The sequence below is a fragment of the Chiloscyllium plagiosum genome, unplaced genomic scaffold (assembly GCF_037043375.1).
Source record: "Chiloscyllium plagiosum isolate Xiang-an unplaced genomic scaffold, Cpla_swu_hap1 HiC_scaffold_14, whole genome shotgun sequence".
NCBI classification, from domain to species: domain Eukaryota; kingdom Metazoa; phylum Chordata; class Chondrichthyes; order Orectolobiformes; family Hemiscylliidae; genus Chiloscyllium; species Chiloscyllium plagiosum.
This window is the reverse complement of record NW_028270152.1, coordinates 59,231,467-59,253,658: the sequence shown is the minus strand read 5'-3', so window position 1 is coordinate 59,253,658 and position 22,192 is coordinate 59,231,467. Positions and strand designations below refer to the sequence as shown.

The 22,192-nt window shown below is 39.1% G+C and overlaps 1 protein-coding gene across 11 annotated transcripts in view; it reads left to right on the top strand.

Moving 5' to 3' along the window:
* The window catches only part of chl1b (cell adhesion molecule L1-like b), a 900,313-nt gene that overhangs the window by 184,494 nt on the left and 693,627 nt on the right, over positions 1-22,192 (top strand). For all 11 annotated transcript variants that reach the window (XM_087994484.1, XM_087994483.1, XM_087994485.1 and 8 more), the window contains one exon: positions 1,394-1,438. The gene's annotated coding sequence lies outside the window, so the exon portion shown is untranslated. The remainder of the gene's footprint in view (positions 1-1,393; positions 1,439-22,192) is intronic.

Genomic DNA, 22,192 nt, shown 5'->3' with positions numbered 1-22,192 from the left:
AATAATTGTCAGTATTCTTCCATGCAACAACACGAAACTATGATGAGGCCGCTCCTTTAACAAGATTAAGTTGCCCTTGGTATTTTTTTCAGGAGGTCGTAAAAACATAGGTTCCTAGAAATCTGGTCTTGAATGGGTCGATTTGATTATAGCGAACAGATGCTGTCTCAGGAAAAAAGGCTTTCAATTTTTAAAAAAATGTTCAATGAATGGAGAGTGACCAGTTTTCCCAGTTCAGCTTTTCTCAGTTTGGCTTAGTCTAGCTATGCAATGAATGCAGTCAGACAGTTGTAAAAGTTACTGGACCCAAAGAAACAGGCCCATGCTGATCTTCCTCTCTCTCTGACATCTCTCTTGTAAGACCCTGTGTTTGATTTTAACATTGTTGCCAAGGAGTGTTTATGGGGATTGTTGCAAGTATTTGGAACAGCGTCATTAAGTTGGGATGATCTGTTGGGTTTTCGGATCGGTTAAGTTATTCTGGATTCTGTTCTCTTTTGTTTGTGTTTCATGCCATAATCTTGTAAATAAATTCTGTTTTGTTTAAGGCTAAGTGGTTTGATCAACAGCATCCCTCCTGGAATATTTGCGTTACATCTGCTTAAAACAACTAGCAAAGTTAAGGTCTTGGCTACTTTCTTGAGGGGGTCTGGCCTGGTCCATGACACAACACAAACCCAGGCAAAGTTCACGTGGGCCGAATGGACTTTATATTAAATCTTCATTTATAGATACATTTTCAACAAGGGGCACCATTTCAACAGCAACAATAATCCTAATCCCAGTGCAATTCCTGAAATAAATGAATACATTTGATTGAGTAAAATGGGCATTCCTCCTAGCTACACTCAAGTAAACATAATTTAACTGAATACCTGAACAAGCAATACTTTATATTTTGAAGCTTTTGAACTGAAATTTGTTGCATTACTGAAGATTTTTACAGAAGAGCAACTCCCAATTGTGGGACCCAAGTTCCAGGTCAACAGCTGGCTGTGACATGATCCTGTCTCTGAGACTTCATTGGGTTTCATGAAGTCTAGTGTTTGCAATGATGCCACAAAATGTCAGACTTAAGATGTTCGCCTACTGTAAACCAATGTTAAATAATTCACTGAATCTTTTAAGTGGTGCATTACTTCAAATGCTTGAATAATGCATGAACAAAAAAATTGTGCATTGCAATTTACTTTTGATTAAGTATTATTATTATACTTTAATAATCAATTGTTTGGTGTATTGCACCAGTTGGTGGATATAGTATAAAGACCTTTTATATATGCCACATATCATACAAAAGTGAAAGTTGTACTTGATTCCTTTGAAACTGTTTGAAAATTATGCATGTCTTTATTAAACATGCCTCTTCAATTTTTCTATTTTTGTCTTACAGTGAAATAATTGAAACTTAGTCAGTTTGCCCAGAAGCTCCATTAGGGTAAGTTACTTAATATTCATTCTTAGTAGTCAAAAGTTCTTAGTTGACTAAATTTACACAGAGCTGTTTTGTTTTGAAATATGGTGTAGATTAGTTCTTATACTTACTGTTAAAAGTAAAGTTGCCAATACTTGACAAAATTTGAGTTAGTATTGCTTTTAGAAAATAGCTATTTTTTCTGTCGAGTAAATTCTAAACCAATTCTAGTTTCTTTTCAAGAGTTATTTGAACCAGCTGTTCCCAATATTACTCTTTTAGTTTTCATGTTACAAGACTGAATGCTTAAGAATTTAAAATGTCATATCTTTCATATTGTGACAACAGGTAGCATGTTTCATACTTTGCTTCAGAAGTAATTCTGATTTCCTCTTTTCAGGAAGAGCAGCTGCAATGGAAAAAGGAAGCTTTTGATGTAGACACAAATGTTAGATACAACTGTGTTTAAAAAGTTTGCTAACACTTTTTCTATCCATATTACAGTGCACAGGAACAGAAAAACATTGACAATGATAATATGGCAGAAGTAATAGATTTAAATCCTCAAGTGACCTCCAATGAGCTCCTGCGTCATGTACTCATGACCAATACCAAAACAATGGGAGGCCAGGGCCAAATAACAGAATTTGTTGGAAATTGGGTACAAGACAGCAAATGGAATAGAGGTTAAGGGTAACAATTCAGACTTGGGGGGACGTTGTGTTGACAATAATCAATGCTTGAACTGCAATGCACAATTTGCATTGACAATTTACAGTTGAGGATCAGAAGTACAATATCAAAATTTGTGGTATAATCAAATTGGGAAAGTTTATTGGACACAAATAGGAGAACAAACATCATAGTTGTGAACAGTTACTGTTTAATGAAATGATAACCAGAAAAAAAACTTTGTACCTGTCATATGAAATCCTCAAATATGCTGCTAATATAATATAACAGGATCCTTTATGTTCTCACAAAGAGCATAGGTTCTTCCTCCTCATGTCAGAGAATTTGCAAAATAATGTAAAATGTTGCTCAGATTGGTTTTGAGTACTTAAATTCGTGAGTGTAACTAGCTTCAACAAAGATTGATAATTCATAGCATCTGTTGTTGTAGTTTTTACATTGCCCATGACTCACACTCATATCATGGTGCCCACGGTGACTGCAATCAATCTGTAAATCTGATGCAACCCATTGAACGGCAGCTGTATACACCAGCCACTCTCTTGAATCTTGCCAGTTTTGCATTCAGTTTGCAGCTGTTTGAACAAGGATCACACTTAGGAATTGGCAGACAATTGTGGATCTTTTTGCAATACAAAATCAGCTGGGAAGCATTAATTAAAGGCTATATATCCTTTATTGGCTGGAAGTACTTATGGTTTACTTCAGGAAAGGAAGTTAGCTTAGTACTTGGGATAGAAATGAATTTAAGGGCATGTTGATTGTGTGCGATGAAGTAAGTAGAGTGGTAGGGAACTTAGGTGTAACATAACACTGGCATAGATTTTGGCTAAATGACAGGTTTCAGGGCTCCATATTCTATGTAATATCCAATGTTTAAGATATGTGATAACCTCACAATCTCATAATTAATTTATTTCATTTGCTGATGATACAAAGCTGGGTGGCAGGGTGAAATGTGATGAGGATGTTAGGAGATTACAGGGTGACCCAGACAAGTTAGGTGAGTGGGCAGATGCATGGCAGATGCAGTTTAATGTGGATAAATGTATGGTTATCCACTTTGGTGGCAAGAACAGGAAGGCAGATTACTACCTAAATGGAATCAATTTAGGCAAAGGGGCAGTACAGAGAGATCTGGGTGTTCTTGTACACCAGTCAATGAAGGCAAACATGCAGGTACAGCTGGTAGTGAAGAAGGCTAATAGCATGCTGGCCTTCATAACAAGAGGGATTGAGTATAGAAGCAAAGAGGTGCTTCTGCAACTGTACAGGGCCCTGGTGAGACCACACCTGGAATACTGTGTGCAGTTCTGGTCTCCAAATGTGAGGAAAGACATTCTGGCTATTGAGGGAGTGTAGCGTAGGTTCACGAGGTCAATTCCTGGAATGGCGGGATTACCTTACACTGAAAGACTGAAGCGACTGGGCTTGTATACCCTTGCATTTAGAAGACTGAGAGGGGATCTGATTGAGACATATAAGATTATGAAAGGTTTGGACACTCTGGAGGCAGGAAACATGTTTCCGCTGATGGGTGAGTGCCGAACCAGAGGACACAGCTTAAAAATACGGGGTAGACCATTTAGGACAGAGATGAGGAGAAACTTCTTCACTCAGAGAGTGGTGGCTGTGTGGAATGCTCTACCCCAGAGGACAGTGGAGGCCCAGTCTCTTGATTAACTTAAGAAAGAGTTGAATAGAGCTCTCAAAGATAGTGGAATGAAGGGTTATGGAGATAAGGCAGGAAGAGGATACTGATTAGGAATGATCAGCCATGATCATATTGAATGGCGGTGCAGGCTCGAAGGGCTGAATGGCCTATTCCTGCACCTATTGTCTATTGCCTATTGTCTATTCCTGTAAAAGGCTGCCGCGCTGGAGATAATAGTCATCAGCAGTTAGGAGCAAGCACAGTGAGTGATATTTCAGATGTGAAACTCAGTGGGGGTTTTCAGTAATTATACTTGCTGCTGCCGCATTGGAAAACAACAAACATTTGGAGGGTTTACTTTTATGCCGCTGCAAATGAATGCAGATAGCACCAGAAATATTATGCAAAGCATTTATAACTGGTATAAGACTGATTATTACATGACAGTTCTCTTAAACGTCAAATACAATAGGAGTATTAATGATGACTGAATTGCCTGCTCCCATAATCATTCCAGTGGTTTCAGCAAATGAATAAATAGGCACTGAACCTGCATCATACAGAACTGCCATTCAATAAATTTTGGTTGTTTGCTAGGGACAAAAGTTCATTTTCTGGAACTTGGATAATAAATGCTTTTATGTCAAAATTTCCATTTGGGTGAAATGATCTTTGATTTAATTTGAATATTATCTTTACAAAATGGGACTGCAACCATTGATGTATATTATTTTAAATCTTCCTGGTTTGGCTAAATGGTTCCAGTGTGTTCATTGACAAAATTGCTTTTATTGCAGAAATAGCGGTGTATTGTTTATGTTAAATAAACATGCATGGTATACAAAAATGACTTAAATTTTACATTAACAGATTTTGATTTACAGTAGCACATTAATCTATGAGTAACTGAGAAACTGGGACATATGACAGAGGTGCTCCTAATAGGTTTATTAACCGAGTAGCACAATAAAATTGCTAATAATCAGGGGAATGTTGCTATCTATCACATTTCTGTTAGTAGATAATTGTACATCCATTATTCAGGTTTACTTTCTTGCAACTTTCAAAACCACTCAACATTGCTTCTTCAGGCTTTCTAACTTAACTTTGAAGTCCATGGTTTCTATGACTTTTTAAAAAATGAATGTATTTAATCACAAACTTGTGGCCATTGTTACTCATGTTAACCAGTGCCTTTGGCCATGTTCATGTGATTTAAGTAGCCATGACCTGTATACTAAGCAACCATGAGCTGGATTTTCATCTCCTTGATCATGTTGGCAATGGCAAGTCAGTTGGGAAAATATGCAAGATTGCAAAAATGAGAAAAAAAGGGCCCAATTTTCCACCCAAGGTTTGACTAACACGGTGAGAATCTCACTCGTGAGCAGGGAAAGGCCTTGTACGTACACTCAAAGTGATTAGTACCTGATCTTACCACATATGTCTCCACACAGCGGAGAGAAACTAGATGGTGACAATTGCTGACATGAAGTCACAGCAGGTGCCTGGCAGTTCCAGCTCATTATTTGTTCTTCTAGGCTTCCATCTTGGGCAGCATTCCCCAAACTTTCAGAGTACATTCCATGGGCAGTGTCCAACTGCATCCTCCAACCATGGAGGTTGGCACTGGGCATGCGTCAGCTTCACCATATCATGGCACATTCAGGATTAGTTTTTGTGCTCCACTGCTGCGCTTCAGAGGTCACCTGCACTGTATTTTGCAATGCTGCTGCCATGTCACCTTGTGTGCGGTTCAGGCACCTATCTCATGGATTGAAACAGGCTGCATGTTACATACTCTTTGCTTGTTGTATTAGCACCCACTGACTTGGGTGGTCATGACATTCTTGTCGTGCCTTTTTGTACTGTTGCTGCTTCATTGGAAATGTAAAGGCTCACCCTTTCCATTTGGCACAGATGCACAACCAGGCAGCAGGTTGCCATTGGTGATCAGTCAAGGGTGTGGACATGTTATTGTATGGCACTGTGTTACATGAATGTCACAGTTACACATATGCCAGTAGCTTATGCAACAAACACATTGAATGTGTTTCAGCCAAGTGGCCTTGTCTCCAAGTCTATGGGGAGTGGGTCTCAGCCAAGGGCTGGAGGAATGTCATCAGTCAGGACTGCCAGTACAGTTAATGATAGCATCCAACTTCAGTCCAGGGGCTTGGACACTGTCAGCCACAGCACAGTCAGGGTCAGGGGGCTCTGTATCAACACGGAAGCGGGTTATGGTCTGTTCACTGAAAGTCAAAGGGTGTTAACAAGAACCTCTGCAGTGTTAGAGAAGCTGGTAGTTGATGGGTTTGGAGGCAGAATGCTGGGATGCTGAGGGGATAACTGTGAAGGGAGGCAGCTCCACATATATGGTTTGGATTAATGTGAGAGAGAGAGTCATTGATGAAGAGGCTTGAATACCACAGTGGTAGGGATTGTTCCGCGCTGAAGAGCAAAAAATTGTGTAAGAAACTTGTTCCATGCTATGATGGACTGAACGCCATAAATCTTAATAGACAAAGCTCTTTAGTTGAAATTGAAAAAGGTCTGCCCTCCAAGTTGTAAATTTATATGTGTGCAGTAGTGCATGAGGTGAGTTGCAATATGTTATATTGTATCAAAGTTCTCTTGTACACTACTTAATCTCATTGATGTGTATAAGATTAGTGCCTCAGTGAAGGACTTTAGGACTGGTGATAGATTTTTATGGGATATTACACAGTATATTCCTTTGGGCTAATGATAAATCTACACTCCTGAATAAAAATACAATGCTACGCCGTCAGTCAACCTGAAGTAATTTACTGTTGTTTTTAATGAAAGATATTGAGAGACAAAGTGACTGTACAAACTTGCAGTTATACATTTTGTGAGTACTGGTAAACCTGGGGAAATGCATTTGGTGTGTCATCCCAACCAAAATGGATGTGATCAATGCTCCATTCCTCCTGCATGTCTCAGCTGTCACCATGTACTGTAGCCATATGATGACAAGGCTTTGCAGTGGACCACTACAGAGCTTCTCACTGTGTTATTGCAGGGTATCTCCAGACCAATCCAACAGTAGAACTCAGACTTGCTGAATTTCACCAGTAATTTCCATTTTTATGTCAGAAGTTTTGTTTATGTACCCTACTTGAGCACAATCTGCAAGGCAGCATGGTTTTCAAACACGTTTTGTATTAATTTTACAACTATGTCATCAAAGCATAGACATTATCACCTATTAACACTTTTAGTTACAGGACACCTTGTGTGAAGAGGACTACTTTCATGCCAAACAGCATAAGCAGCATGTGATAGACAGAACTCAGTGATCCCACAATCAATGGCTCTGCAGTTCTGCCACATCCAGTCATTTAGCAACTCACTAGAGGAAGAGGCTCCACAAATATCCCCATCTTCAATGATGGGAGAGCCCAGCACGAGTGAAAAAGGCTGAATCATTCACAACAGTCTTCAGGCAGAACTGCCAAGTGGATGATCCATCTTTGCCTCGCACAGAGGACCCCAGCATCACGATGCCAGTCTTTGGCCAATTAAATTGACTTCACAGGATATGAAGAAACAGTTAAAGACACTGGATTCTGAGAAGGCTATGGGTTCTGACAACATACTGGTAATTGTACCGAAGACTTCTGCTCCAGACAATCCTAGCTAAGCTGTTTCAGTGTGGCTACAATACTGGTATCTCTCATAGAATCCCTTCGGTGTGGAAACAGGCCATTTGGCCCAATAAGTTCACACCAACCCTCAGAACAGTAACCCACCCCGACCCATTCCCCTACCCTATTTATTCTACATTCCCTGACTAATGCACCTAACCTACACATCCCTGAACACTATGGGCAATTTAGCATGGCCTGTTCACCTAACCTACACATCTTTCGACTGTGGGAGGAAACCAGAGCAGCTGGAGGAAACCCACGCAGACAAGGGGAAAACGTGCAAACTGCACATAAACAGTCACCTGAGGCTGGAATCAAAGCCGGGTCCCTGGTGCTGTGACGCCCTTTGGCTCAGTGTATCTACTTGAGAATGTGGAAAATTACCCAGGAATGTCCAATATACAAAAAAGTAGGACAAACAACTCTGTCGACTAGCAAACATTTCTGCAGTTTCAGCAAGAAAGAGCTTGCAAATCAATCAACAACAGATTTGAAAGTAGTTGATGATCTCTTTAGATAGTGCTGAAAGGAAGTTTTCTTCTTGTTGCTGAATGAATGCTCAGTTGTATTCGGTTAAGAGCATGCATTAGCTGATGTGTTGAGATCCAAGTATATGGCATTAAATCAGTATGACAGGTTGGACATCACTCTCTGCCAGCTCTGCATACATTGAATGGATGTTGGCTAGGACCACTCTTAAGTCCTCACCAAAATAGCTACTGTTGGGATAGTGGTATAAATTTATGTGCATGTTAATATCATCCTGAAGCTAAAATGGGACAGGTATTTCCAAAAATTAAGTGCTGAAGAGCCAACTTTCAGATCAACAGTTTGTGGTACAAAAAAAAAGTTAAGTAATTTACTTTTTCCTGATTTCAAGTTAATTATCAGCGTAAATATGATGCTGAAGAGTTAGAGTAGTTGTAAAAGTTACAGTTCTGCATAAAGCTTAAAACCTGTTGTAAATACGTGATTGCCAAATCTTTCAGCCTGAATGTTATAGTTCTGTTGCACTCTGAGACTGACACTGATAGCTGTAATTGAACAGTTTGCCATCAACATTGCTTCCTTTATATTCTGTGCTGTGATTAAGAGTACATTAGATGGTAACTTGTTTATTCAGCAGTAATGTTTATTATCCCATAATTATTAAGAAATCATCTTATATTTTTTGATCTGCAGTGGAAGGCCATTGAGGTCCTTGGGCACTTTAAGTCTAACTTTCCATTAAAGAGCAATTTTATTCCATGTCGTTGATGTTGAGGCTTTTGAAAGAGCTTCATTGTACTCTGGAGTCCAGTTTGGATCAGTGACAGGGTCACATTTGCATTATTGCAGAGTTAAAGCTGTTCTGCAGCAATTGTCATTGTACCATCATGTTCCCCGATAGTTAACAGGTTTAGGGAACTCCAGTTTTGTTTCCAGTTGACATACTGTAATGATTAAAAAGTTTTTAATTGTTTAAAAGATTACAGTTATACTGGAGCAATTAATCCGGGAGTTTACTGTCTTTCTGTAGTACTTTCAATGACTTGAAAACATCAAAAATGATTTAAGGTCAATGGACTTCTTTTGAAGTGCAGTCATTGTTGTAATGTAAAAGACATAGAAGCTGTTTTGGATATAGCAAACATTGGCTGAGGTTACCATGAAGGAACCTCATCCTCAACCTCTCCCCTTGCCTGAGGCATAGTGACCCTCAGGTCAACCCACCACCAGAAGTCTCTCACTAATGAGCCTATGATGTGGTAAAGCTGTAGTCATTTTCCTTTTTTTTTACTGACAAGCTCCCACAAAAATCAATGTGATGATGACCAGAAAATATTTTACAATCATTTACTTTAGTTAATGTTAGCTGAGGGATACAAAATGGCACAATTACTGGGAAGAACTATTCTCCTCTTCTTCAAAATAGTGCTTGGGATTTTTACACCCGTCTGAGTTTAACATGTTGTCAGTAAAATGTTGTCTCCAACAGCATCTCATATCCTGACTGCAACACTGGTATGTCAGCCTGGATTACATGCTATAGTAGCTGAAGTTTAAACATAAATGCAGAATGGCGATCATTCCTGTTGAGGCACAGGCGAAATCATAGACTTTGGCTTCTTCTCAATAGGGGAAATGAGTCACAAAATTTGTTTTGAATTTGAAATGAAACGCTGCTTTAGAATTCTGGTTAATTTTAATGCTCCTAATTTCCTGTCTCTTTCCATGTTTTGCAGAAGAATGTTTTTTCCTTTTGTATAGTCAATGATGAGATATGCAAAATGATTCTTGTAGATTTGCTCAGCCCATTGATTAGAGGAGGAAACTGAATCTTCAATAGATATGGGGATGGAATTGCTGTTTTGAGCTTAATTGGCAATTTGGACACAAATTGCTCTGTTTTTCTGAAGTGCTGCAATGATTCATGTTTCTCTCAAAGTGATTTGCATAATCACAAATAAAACCTTCTGTGGACCAATGCAGCAATAAAAAGAATGTAATGGTACATAACAAGTGTGTTTCTTTTTGTGCTGATTGATGCATTTAGGAATGGTAACGTGATGTGTTCTGTTAAAAGTTTGGAAATGGCTTAGCATTGAAATGAACATTATAATTGGAATGTCTCATTTTGCAGTGTGAATAGCTTGATTTTAAATCACTGAAAATAACTTAAAGAAAATACTTCTACCTATTTGGCTGGTGCAGTTTCTCAGTATCTTACACATTTTACCTACTGGTGCTTGTGTGTCCATTTTGAAGGGCATTCTTGACTGTTTGCAGGCAAGTGAAATCAAGAGAAACATGCCATGCTCATGGTTTCAGTCTGGGGCGTGACGAGTTTTGCCACCGGGGCCGCCTTCTGGAATGATGTTTTAAACCAGTTTTGAAGATCGTAGAAACTCAATACACAGTGTATCAAATTGGAAATTCCTTGGTGTTTTATGTTGCCTTGGCCAATTTCAGATGAACAACCAACAGAAATTCTAGGCCACAGTCAATAATTCAGCATGCCCTTGCAACCTTATGACTAAACTCTGTTCCCTCCTTGTCCTTGTACCATGACACGCAACCTGGAATTTGTAGTCAATAGCAAAGCAATTTGCACATCACTGACATGGGAGACATTTCCCACAAAATTCTGGCAAATTGCCCGAACAGGAATTGCTCATTTTCCCACGACACTGTACGTCTGGCATTAGTTCAAAGGGATGTTTTGATGTGAGGCATCAGAAATGTCAGCCCATCACCTACTGAAATTGGTGCTGCACATTCAGCAAACCAGGAAGTTCAAACACTAAAGATCCTTCGTGTTTAGTTTTCCTTTTCAGATTGAGGATTAGATGTGTGACTATTAAAGCAGGTGCTAAAACAAAGGTCAACAAAGTGTTTGAAAAAAAAAGACATTGTTTCTCTAAAAAAAGGAAGTGTTAATAATTGTGAAGAAATATGATATTCCACAAAACTAAAATTAGTTTTTCAGAACCAGTAACAGAGTTCAGCAATAATTGACTTGTCCACAATGAAAAACTCAGCCTCTCCTTTTTTTCAGTGGAACTAACTGCATTATACGAAAGTTCTGGTCTGTTCATGACTACAATGCATGTAGCAGTCTATGAGAACATCTTAAACACACTGTGGAGTAGCATAGTCTCACTGACAACTACTTCTGGATTTTCATGTTATTCTGTGTTTATTCAAACTCCCAAAGATGCTGCCAGTTACATTAGTATAATGAAGATTAAAGCTGACAGTTTCACAGTCATTACAATAAAATCCACATCATTATACTGGAAGGAACATTGAAAAATGACTTTTAATTTGAACTAATCACAGAATTTGGCCCAGCTTATTCTGAAACTCCATTGTGTATGGGTAATGATGCAAACTGTGATTTGCATACATTCCTGAACAATGATACTTATCATCAGTGGAGTGATATGAAACTAGGCCGTAACATGACCGATATAATCCAACTTGTTCTGGAGTTCTCTACCTCAAGGCGCGCCCTTGACAATTATTTGCTGAACTATGGGTAATTGCCTAGTTTTTCTTTACTATAACAAGTATAATAAGGCAGGCCCTCTGTTATCTATACTAGAACTAGGGGGCATAGCCTCAAAATAAGGGGAAACAGATTTGGAACTGAGTTGAGGGGTACTTCTTCACCCAAAAGGTTACAATTCTTTAGAGTTTCCTGCCAAGTGAAGCAGCTGAGGCTACCTCATTGAATGATTTTTAAGGTAAATTGTTCAACCGCAAAGGAATTAAGGATTATGGTGAGTGGGTAAGTGGAGTTGAGTCCACGAAAAGATCTGCAATGATATTATTGAGTGGCAGAGCAGGTTCAATGGGCTAAATGGCCTACTCCTGCTCCTGTTTCTGATGTTCTTCAGCCTGAAAAGGGATTGAACCCTATGGTTTTAGTGTTAGTTTGATTGACAAGGTAGTCCGCGAAACAAGTGAGCTAAGTGGCTTCACATCCTTAAGGAGGGGGCCAGGGACAGATCATTGGGGGGACACCATGGGTAATGGTGCCAGAGCAGGAAGAGATCGGCATTGCAAGTGGCTCTCTGGCTATGATTGAACTAGGCGAGAGCAGTCCCACCTGAGGGATGATAGTAAGGAAGGATGGGGTGGTCAGCTGTGTCACAGTGACTCAGGCAGGTTGCAAAGTGAACTTCTCTGATATTCATTTTATTCACAGCAAAGAGAAAACTTTGCAGATTCTTTTTTTGTGTGTGAGACTGTTCAAAAGCATCATGGTGTAGATTGCAAGTAGTGTGAGGAACAATAGGCTTATTGTTTTGGGTAACCATTTGTTGTATTCAACTTTCTTCTTAATTGCTCTTGGCTCTCTTGAAATCATTAGTTCAAAGTGAGTAATCAGGGGACATTGATAAACACCTCAGTTCAAACCTATGGACATTTTTAAGAAAGAAAATATAGATCACCCATCCTGTAAAACTCTGACTTAATCCAAATCAGTTTGAAAACATGATCTGAAATTCAGAATTTGATAGGTAAACCATTCTGCAGTTCTGCTTTTCTTTAAAATAAAGAGAAGCACTTTTCAACTTTGATATTTTTGGTTCAAAATATGTTTTCAATTTGATTCACATTTTGACAAAATAAAGAGTGGTTTGAATGTGGAATACCAGAGAAAGTAGTAGATGCATGTAAAGTTATAACATTGAAAAGACATTTGGACAGGTAGTTGAATAGGAAAGGTTGAGAGGGATATGGGCCAAAAACAGGTAACTGAAACTACTTTAGTCTTGGAAGCTTGGTTGGCATGGACAAGTTGAACTAAAGGGTCTGTTTCTGTGCTGCATGGCTATGAATCGATGAGGAACTTACAAGGGATGAAAAAAAAATGAAACTCTGTTCTAATATTCTTGGAGAACACCAGAGATTAATTAACATCAGAAAAAAAGTCTTAGAAAACAATGACGTTCCACCAAAAATACCAGTAATTCAACCAGTTTTATAGGAACTAAAGAAATAAGAACATTAGGCCATTCAGCCCTGTCTCATCCTTACTCACTAATTGGTGCCTCTGGGTTCATGAATACCAAAGATTCATTATCCTCTGAGTGAAAAACAAATTCCTCATCATCTCAATATCAAATGGCTTCCCTGTTATGGTGGGAGCTTGTATACTACTTGTACACATCCCCATCCAACCCCGACACTCCAAAAGCACATAAAGCCATCTTCCTTCCATCTACCCTATTGAAGTTCACAAGAATCTCCCCTCATCCGACTATCCTACCTTCCCAGGGATCTGTCTGGTGAACCTTTTGTTGCACTTTGTTGATGGCTTATCTATCCTTGCCTAGGTAAGTAGGCTGCACACAATTTTCCAGGAGCAGTCTCACCTACAATTGAAACAAGAGTTTTATTTTACTACATAGGTTTGGGAGGTTATCTGTTATGGTTTTATTTCCTTTACTCCAGAGAGCTCTGGAATGGCACAGTGGCTTAGTAATTAGTACAGCTGCCTCACAGCACCAGGGACCACGGTTCCATTTGACCCTCAGGCGACTGTCTGTGTGGAGTTTGCACATTCTCCCTGTGTCTGCGTGGGCTTCCTCTGGGTGCTCAGGCTTCCTCCCACAGTCCAAAAATGTGCAGGTTAGATGGATTGACTGTGCTAAATTCCTCATATTGTCCAGGGATGTGAAGGCTTGGTGGATTAGCTATGGAAATGCAGTGTTGTAGTGGGGTGGGATGCTCTTCAGAGAGTCAGTGTGAACTTGATGGGCTGAATAGTCTGCTTCCATATTGTAGGGATTCCGCCCTTTACTTTTAGCCATTAACGAGTCTCACCTTGTAAATTTCTGAAATTTATACTGGAATGAAACATTAAACATGTTCAATGTGAAAAATAATTTAAGGATATTGAAAGCATCTCACTTGTAACTTTACTGTAACTGCGAGCAATAGAAGCTTGACAACAGCTTTAAACTTGGAAGCACAGAAGTACTACAGCACAGAAGGAGGCCATTTGGCCCATCAGCTCTGCACCAGCTTTCTAAACGAGCATCAAAATTTAGTGCAAATCTCTCGCTATTCTTCCTTACTCTTGTATATTGTTATGTATAAATAATCATCCAAAGCTCTCTTGAATGCCTCAATTGAACCTACCTCCACCATATCTCCAGGCATGCAGTCCAGATCCAACCACTCATCTGAAAATGTTTTTATTCACATCACATTTTCTTCTTTTGCCAATCACTTTAAATCTGTGTCCCTCATTCTTGATCATTTTACAGGTTTCTTTCTATGTATTCTAACCAGCCCCTTCATGATTTTGAAAACTTTCATCAGATCTCCTGTTAGCCTCCTTCTCTCCAAGGAGAATGCCTCCACCCTTTCCAATCTATCCTTGTAGCTAAAGTTTCTCATCCCTGGAATCATTCTGCAATTTCTTCTGCAATCTCTCAAATGCATTGACACCTTACCCACAGTGTGACATCCAGAACTATACACAATGCGCCAGATAAAGTCTAACAATTGTCTTACACAAGTTTAACACAACCTCTCTCCTCTTGTGCTCTATGTACCTTTCAATAAAGCTGATACTGTGTGCTCCATCTGTCCTGCCATCTTTAATGCTGTGTGTATAAATGCATCCAGACATCTCTGCTCCTGCAGTCCCTTTTGACTTGCATATGTTATTTCATAATGTCTATGTTCATCCTACTGAACAACATCACCTCACACTTGGCATTGAACTACCTGTCTGCCTACTTTTGGTGTTCTGCAGTGACCTCCTCATAGTTTACAATGTTTCAAAGTTTTGCTTCACCTGCAAATATTGAATTTTTCCTCTGTACATTAAGATCTAGCTCATTAATATATAAGGAAAATACATTAGGATTCTAATACCAACATCTGAGAAATCTCACGACAAGTCTTCATCCAGCCTAAAATATATTTACCATTACTCTCATTTCCTATCACTCAATCAATTTTGTATTTTTGCATCGACTAACATTCTTGTGTACTTTTTTCCCCATGATCTACAATTTTCCTCATAAGTTTGTTGTGTGGCGCTGTATCAAACACCATCTGTAAACCATACACACATCAACAGCATTGCCCTCGTTGAGCTTTTCCATTACTTTTACAAAATCTTCCAGGAATTCAATAATTCAATATTTCCCTTTCAGAAGTCTAAGCTGACTCTTCTGAATCAACCCTCTTTTTTTCTCTCTCTATATGACCACTAATTCTATCCCAAATAATTGTTTCCAATAGCTTCCCCACCATGGAGGCTAAATTGATCAGTTTGTAATTGCTGGGCTTTGAACAAGGGTATGCTCTTTGCAATTTTTCAGTCTTCTAGCATGTTCCAAGAGTGTAAGCAAGGCTGAAAGGTTATGGGCCAATGCCTCTGCAATTTCCACTTTCACTTCTTTCTATATCCTTGGGTGCATTTCATCCAAAAAAAAGTCTTGTCGTGACAGACAAAAGGTCCATCCAACACTTCTTTCTTATCAGTTTGAACCCTTCAAGTGACAGAGGTTCCCCCTTTGTAGCGTGGCCAGGGTAGAATCCATGTTCTGGTAAAGACAGATGGAAATAATTAATTTAATACCACAGCTATGCCTCCTGCCTCCACATGTAAATCACCTAATTGGTTTCCAATCCCTTTTCCACTCTTTTACTTTTTATTTGTGTTTAACCTCGGGATTTTCCTTGATATTGGATGTCAGTCTTTTCTCATAATAGCTCTTTGTTTCTGAATATGCTTTTTCACACTTCCCTCTGAACCTTGTGTATTCCTTTTGGTTCTCAATCATACTATCTGTCTGACATCTGTCATAAGCACACTTTTTCTTCTTCTTAACTTCTATCGACTTTGAAATCCAGCGAGGTCTGGAGGGAGGTTTGTGTTATCTTTCCCTTTTGGGAAAATGTATTTTGACTGTGTCACAAATATCTGTTCTTTGCAAGTAGGTCATTGCTCGGTTACAGGTTCCTCCCACTGTTTTTTGGTTCCAGTCTATCTGGCCCACCTCTGTTCTTGTCCCATTCTGCCAATTCATCTTTCTTACTCTGCATTACCCTTGTCATTCTCCACTGTCATCCTCAGCCTTAAAACCAATGGTCACAGTCTCCTAAATGATCCCTGCTGATCTACTGGGTCCACGTCATTTTCAAGACCCATGTCCAACAGTGCAACCTTTCTTATTGGACTGGACACATACTGTTGTAGGAAATTCTCCTCCAGGTTAGTGAAGAAGGTATTTGATATGCTCTCCTATATTGGTCAGAGCATAGAGTACAGGATTTGGGCAGTCATGTTTTGGCTGTACAGGATATTAGTTAGGTCACTTTTGGAATATTGCATGCAATTCTGGTCTCCTTCCTATCAGAAGGATGTTGTGAAACTTGAAAGAGTTCAGAAAAGATCTACAAGAATGTTGCCAGGGTTGGAGGATTTGAGCTCTAGGGAGAGGTTGAATAGGCGAGGGTTGTTTTCCCTGGAGCTTCAAAGGCTGAAGGGTGACCTTACAGAGATTTATAAAATCATGAGGGGCATGGATAGGATAAATAGACAAAGTTGTTTCCCTGCGGTGGGTGGGTCCAGAATTAAAGGGTATAGGTTTAAGGTGAGAGGGGAAATTTTTTCACGCAGAAGGTGGTACGTGTATAGAATGAGGAAGTGGTGGAGGCTGGTACAATTACAACATTTAAAAGGCATTTGGATGGGTATATGAATAAGAAGGGTTTGGAGGGATATGGGCCAGGTGGTGGCAGTGGGGATTAGATTGGGTTGGGATATCTGGTTGGCATGGACGAGTTGGACCAAAGGGTCTGTTTCCATGCTATACATCTCTATGACTCGATGGGGTTACACATTCTGCTCAACTGGCCTGTACTGCTTTACTTCCTTTATGTTACTTATAGAGTCACAGAGCATGGAAACAGACTCTTCGGTCCAACCGGTCCATGCCAAATATAATCCCAAACTAAAGTAGTCCCACCTGCCTGCTCCTGACCCATATCCATCCAAACCTTTCCTATTTGTTTATCTATCCTAATGCCTTTTAAACATTGTAATTGTATCTGTATCCACCACTTCCTCAGAAAGTTCATTCCACACACGAACCACCCTCTGTGTAAAAAGATTTGCCTCTTATGTCTTTTTAAAATCTCTCTCCTCTCACTTTAAAAATGTGCCCCCTCATCTTGAAATTCCCCCCCTTGTGGAAAAACACAACTCTATCTATACCTCTTATTATTTTATGAACTTCTATCAGGTCACCTCTCAACCTTCTACGCTCCAGTGAAAAATATCCAAGCCTATCCAGCCTTTCTTTATGACACAAACCTTCCACCTACGGCAACATCCTGGTAAATCTCTTCTAAACCCTCTCCAGCTTGATAATATTCTTCCTATAAATTCTATTCTGTTTTGGATTATCTGCATTACTTTATTGTATTGGCTCTGATTTTTTCTTGTTCCTGTGTTTCTCAGTTGAATCCAAGGATATTTAAAATAAAATAAAGTTTACAGCAATATAAAGACTGCCTCCAATATCAGTTACGTACAAATCATGGATGGGTATATGAATAGGAAGAATTTAGAGGGATATAGGCAAAATGCTGGCAAATGAGACTCAATTAGGTTGGATATCTGGTAGGCCTAGATGAGTTGGACTGAAGGGTCTATATACCTCTATGACTATAAATTAACGTAGTGAACGGGAGCAGGAAGAAAACACCTCCTCCCTATCCTTCTTCAAACTTATCAATCAAACTTATCCAGCACACTTTACCTCATGCTGTATACCTTCCTAAGAGTAGCCCTTTCCCTCTCTCCACCAAATTTCACTTTAAACCAAATTCCCAGATATTGACATTTTGCCGAAATCTCTGTTGCACTCAGTCAAACTTTCCCTCACTTTCACCATGTGCTTTTTGTTGCAATTCAAAATTCTTAACAATCTAATGAGTTATTCTTTTCAGTGCATTTACACTGGGACTGATGTACTTTAACTAAAATTGAATTAAGTTTTCATTTGGGAAAGTTAATATGAAATCAAGATAAGTAAATCAAGTTATGGCAAAATTGAGGACTTATTTTCAGCAGTGTGGGTTTATAATTGATGAAAACATGTTGTGTAATGTGTATGTATGTCAGAAGAATTTACCCCCAATAACAGATGGATTTTTTAAATGGTTTTTGGGTAGTTGCTCCATGCACTGGAAATGGCTGCAGTTCCTTCACACATCAATCTGATTTTTTACCATGAAGCAATAATTCTCTTTCTGATTTTGGGAAGTTCAACTATACAAATATTAAATCAGGTCTGGGAATGAAGCCTAGACAGTTCTCCCTCTTCACAGAATAAAACTGGACTCCATTTGTGTATTAGCAGTGCTGCTCCCACACATTCACAGAAGATCAATGTTTCTCTATTCCTGGGAGGCCTAACTTCTTGGACAGGAATCAAATGCTGATTGCAAATTGTGGAATGAGCAGCAGAAATTAAGTCCGATGGGCTTTCTGTGTTGGCAACTTCTTGCCAATTAACATTTTATGGTAATGAAATCCATTTTTAAATTAAGAATGATGGCTGAAAGTGCATTAAACAAGTGTCTTAAGGATCAGCTAGATCATTGAGAGTTAGTGGTTAGTTGAGCTCTCGTGTGTTATAAATGTTACTTGCCACTTTGCAGCGGATGACCAGGTCTTGGTGCTTGTGAGCACAGACTTCTTCATCACCTGGGGATTTGTGAATAGAGCTAAAAATTGAACAGTCATCAGCTAAAAGCAGCATTTATGATATAATAGAGAAAGTTTTTTGATTAAGCATTTGAGGATACTTGGCTTTTGGAGACCATCATGAATAACTCCTACATTGATAACCCTTGTCTGAACTAATTTGTTTTCAACAACTATAGCAACCTTCATTTTGGCGAGGTAAGATATCAACTGCAGATAATTGCTCAATCCCCTTTTGACTTTTCAGTTTCATTGTGCCCCTTTGTTGCCATATTAGGTTGAATGCTGCTTTGATGCTGCTAATAATCAGACTCATTTAATCTCGCATGTGGTTTGTAACACTTGCACTGCACAAGTACCAAGTTACTACTATTCACCATATAGCTTTTCACCTACCCTGAGGTTTAATCTCAAAACCATTGTTGAATGCTCCACTATCAACAATCATTGACAGATAATTAACAAGACAAGCCAGGTCAGTTCTATGACTACAGCGGTGCTGCAGTCTGGATGTTGGCACTTGCAACATTTGCTGAGCTCAGCATACTCAGTTGTTTTGTTGGTATTCTGTAGAGTGTGGCTTAAAACTGGCATCCATGATTTACTGAGCAGACCACTAGCAAATGATAGTGGTAAACACTTCCACCTTATGGACCAAACTAAACACCCTCAAACATATATTAAGATGATAGCCCGGACACCAAATGTTTCTTATTTTTAAAGACAAATCTAAGGCATATTCTGGATGCAACTCAATTGGTCAAACTACCAGGCTTAAGAGAAAACACACTTTATTCTTATACCATACTTAAAATATAAACAAAAGAAAGAAGAACTAGAATAACTTAACTAGATTGGAAATCATTATAAAATAATAAATTACTGAACTACTAAACAGTAGCTGTTCCAGTGTAGTCACATCTCATAAACACATCCTTGGCAAAGGCAAATTCAGTAAAATAGATTGTCTCACATGCATTTCTCCAATCCAGGAGAAGACAACATCAAGAGAAAACTCAGGGAGGGAGAAAGGGAGGGAGAAAGAGAGAGAGAACTCAAGCATTTTGCTATAGCAGAGGGAGATGTAAAGCAGCTTTCAAAGCCAAACAGCTACTGAAAGTTAACCTAACATCTTGGTTCTGTGGGAGCTTACCCTCACCCCTTCATGCTCCTTCTGTTGTTCCAACTTAAACTAAAACCAAGGCCTCACAGGCTGTTTGCTTTATTGGCCAGGAACAGACTGCTTGGAATCTCTGTCTTAACTTATCTTCATAAAAAAGGACAAAATACATCCCTTAAAAGCTATAGTATTATCACATCGTGTTTTGCATTCTACCATTACTGAGAATGAAAATGTTTGAGTCATGTCTTGTTAAGTGTTCAATTGTCCAGTATCATTTGTGATTAGGTTTCTGGAGTTGTCAATTTTATCTGTTAACGGTAAAGTCATTTAGCTCTGTCCGGAGCCACTTACAGTGTTCAGCGCTGCTCGTTATAACCTGATGAGGTAGGCATCCTAGTTTTAAATATGATGGAGTGAGAGAAATGCTGGGCTACATGGCTACAGAGCATGGTGAAATGCAATCCTTCTGTTACTAATGATCAAACCTCATTAGTACCAGCTTTTGAACTGTGAAATTCCTTCTTGATGTGGTAGGAATATCACATTTTGCTCAGTTTGAAAACGGGATTCGCATTCCTAACAATATCAATATAAAATGAAAGGCAACAACAGAATATTTTTTCTTTGCTAGATCAATGTGGCTTGTGATAATCTTCGCCCAGTCTGAACCCAAATAAACTTTCTCCACTTTCAGTACTTAACACCGCAGAATTCTCAGTGACAGGGAAAGGATAATTCTACTACATCTTACATCACCTGCCACATCCAGAATCTGGCTGCCATGTCTTTCTGAAATCAGTATTTCAGTCAGTGATTGTACTGCAGGCCAATACTTGATGATGGATACTTAAGTTCCCCACCCAGACTATATTAAAGTTTCCCACCCAGAGTATATTCTTACTACAGCCAGAAAGTCTTCCAGCGGTTGCTGAACAAAGAGAAGTATCAATTCACCACTGAAGGGGCAAGCAAGATATTGCACCTGAAATATAGCAGTTGTTAGCGCCACTGCCTCACAGTTCCAGGCACCCGGGTTCGATTCTAGACTCAGGCATCTATCTGTGTGGAGTTAGCACATTCTCCCCGTGTCTGCGTGGGTTTCCTTCGGGTGTTCCGGTTTCCTCCCACAATCCAAAACTGTGCAGGTAAGGTGAATTGGCCATGCTAATTGCCCATAGTGTTCAGGGATGTGTAGGCGAGGTGCATTAGTCAGAGGAAATGTAGAATAATAGGGTAAGGGAATAGATCTGGGTGGGATATTCTTTGGAGGGTTGGTGTGGATTTGTTGTGTCAAATGGCCTGTTTCCACACTATAGGAATTCTCTATCTATGAAACCATGAGACTTTATAGGATTCAAAGCCAATTTCAGAAGAAAACTACAGCTATTAACATCTGCACCCGAACCCACCCACTGCTTGATTTACCAGTGCTTCCCCCCACCCCTCATATCCCCATCTCTGCATCCTGCCCGATGCAATAAAACTAACCAGTTTGCTTTTGTGCTGCCTGTATAAAAGATAAAATACTTCCAATTTTTCACATAACTTCATTTGACTAGAGGCCACACTTTGGAAATTGTCATACTAATGACAATTGTATAGGTAATTTATTGAGTAATGCTGACAGCATGGTTTCAATTCCTGCACTGGCTAAGGTTACCATGAAGGACTCTCCTTCTCAACCTGTCCTCTTACCAGAGGCATGGTGATCCTCATGTTAAACGTCCACTGAGAGAGCAGCCTGATGGTCCCCTGGGACTATGGTGACATTGACTTTGTGTAATATGTTCACTTCTTATTGGAACAGATGTATAAATCTATTTAAAATAAATAGGCTGATGTTTCCATTGAAAAGCAGCCAGAAGTATTTTATACAAATGCACAAAACATTTGCACACCAATGTATCATGTAATTTACGTTAATTGGTGACATAATATAACTCTGGTTATTTCATCATTGTATGGCTAATGGAATGTTGATGTGAAAACATTAAATGACTATGTGATTATAGAAATAAAGACAATAAAATCATGAATTTCTAGAGTTTAATGATTTAAAATTAAAAATGCAACAGCAAGTCATTACATTGCTTTAGACTGTTTGCATGTGCTTAAACTGAACACCTGTAATCTTGTTTTTGACCCCCAAATAGTATTCATTTTAATGATTTATTTAGATCCCCATGCAATGCAAACAGATGTAAAATTTGCTTCATTAGCATGTCATTAGCAACACTTCAGGTTAAAATATAAATGGGCAAAGTACAATCAATGTCAAAATTTGCTTGAAAATTTTTCGGTTAAAAGTCAAGTGCTAGGCAACTACTTAGACCTGTGCTTGCTACTTTTGAACAATATTTGGAATAAACACTTTAATAAACTGTAGAATTTTTCAGATAACCTC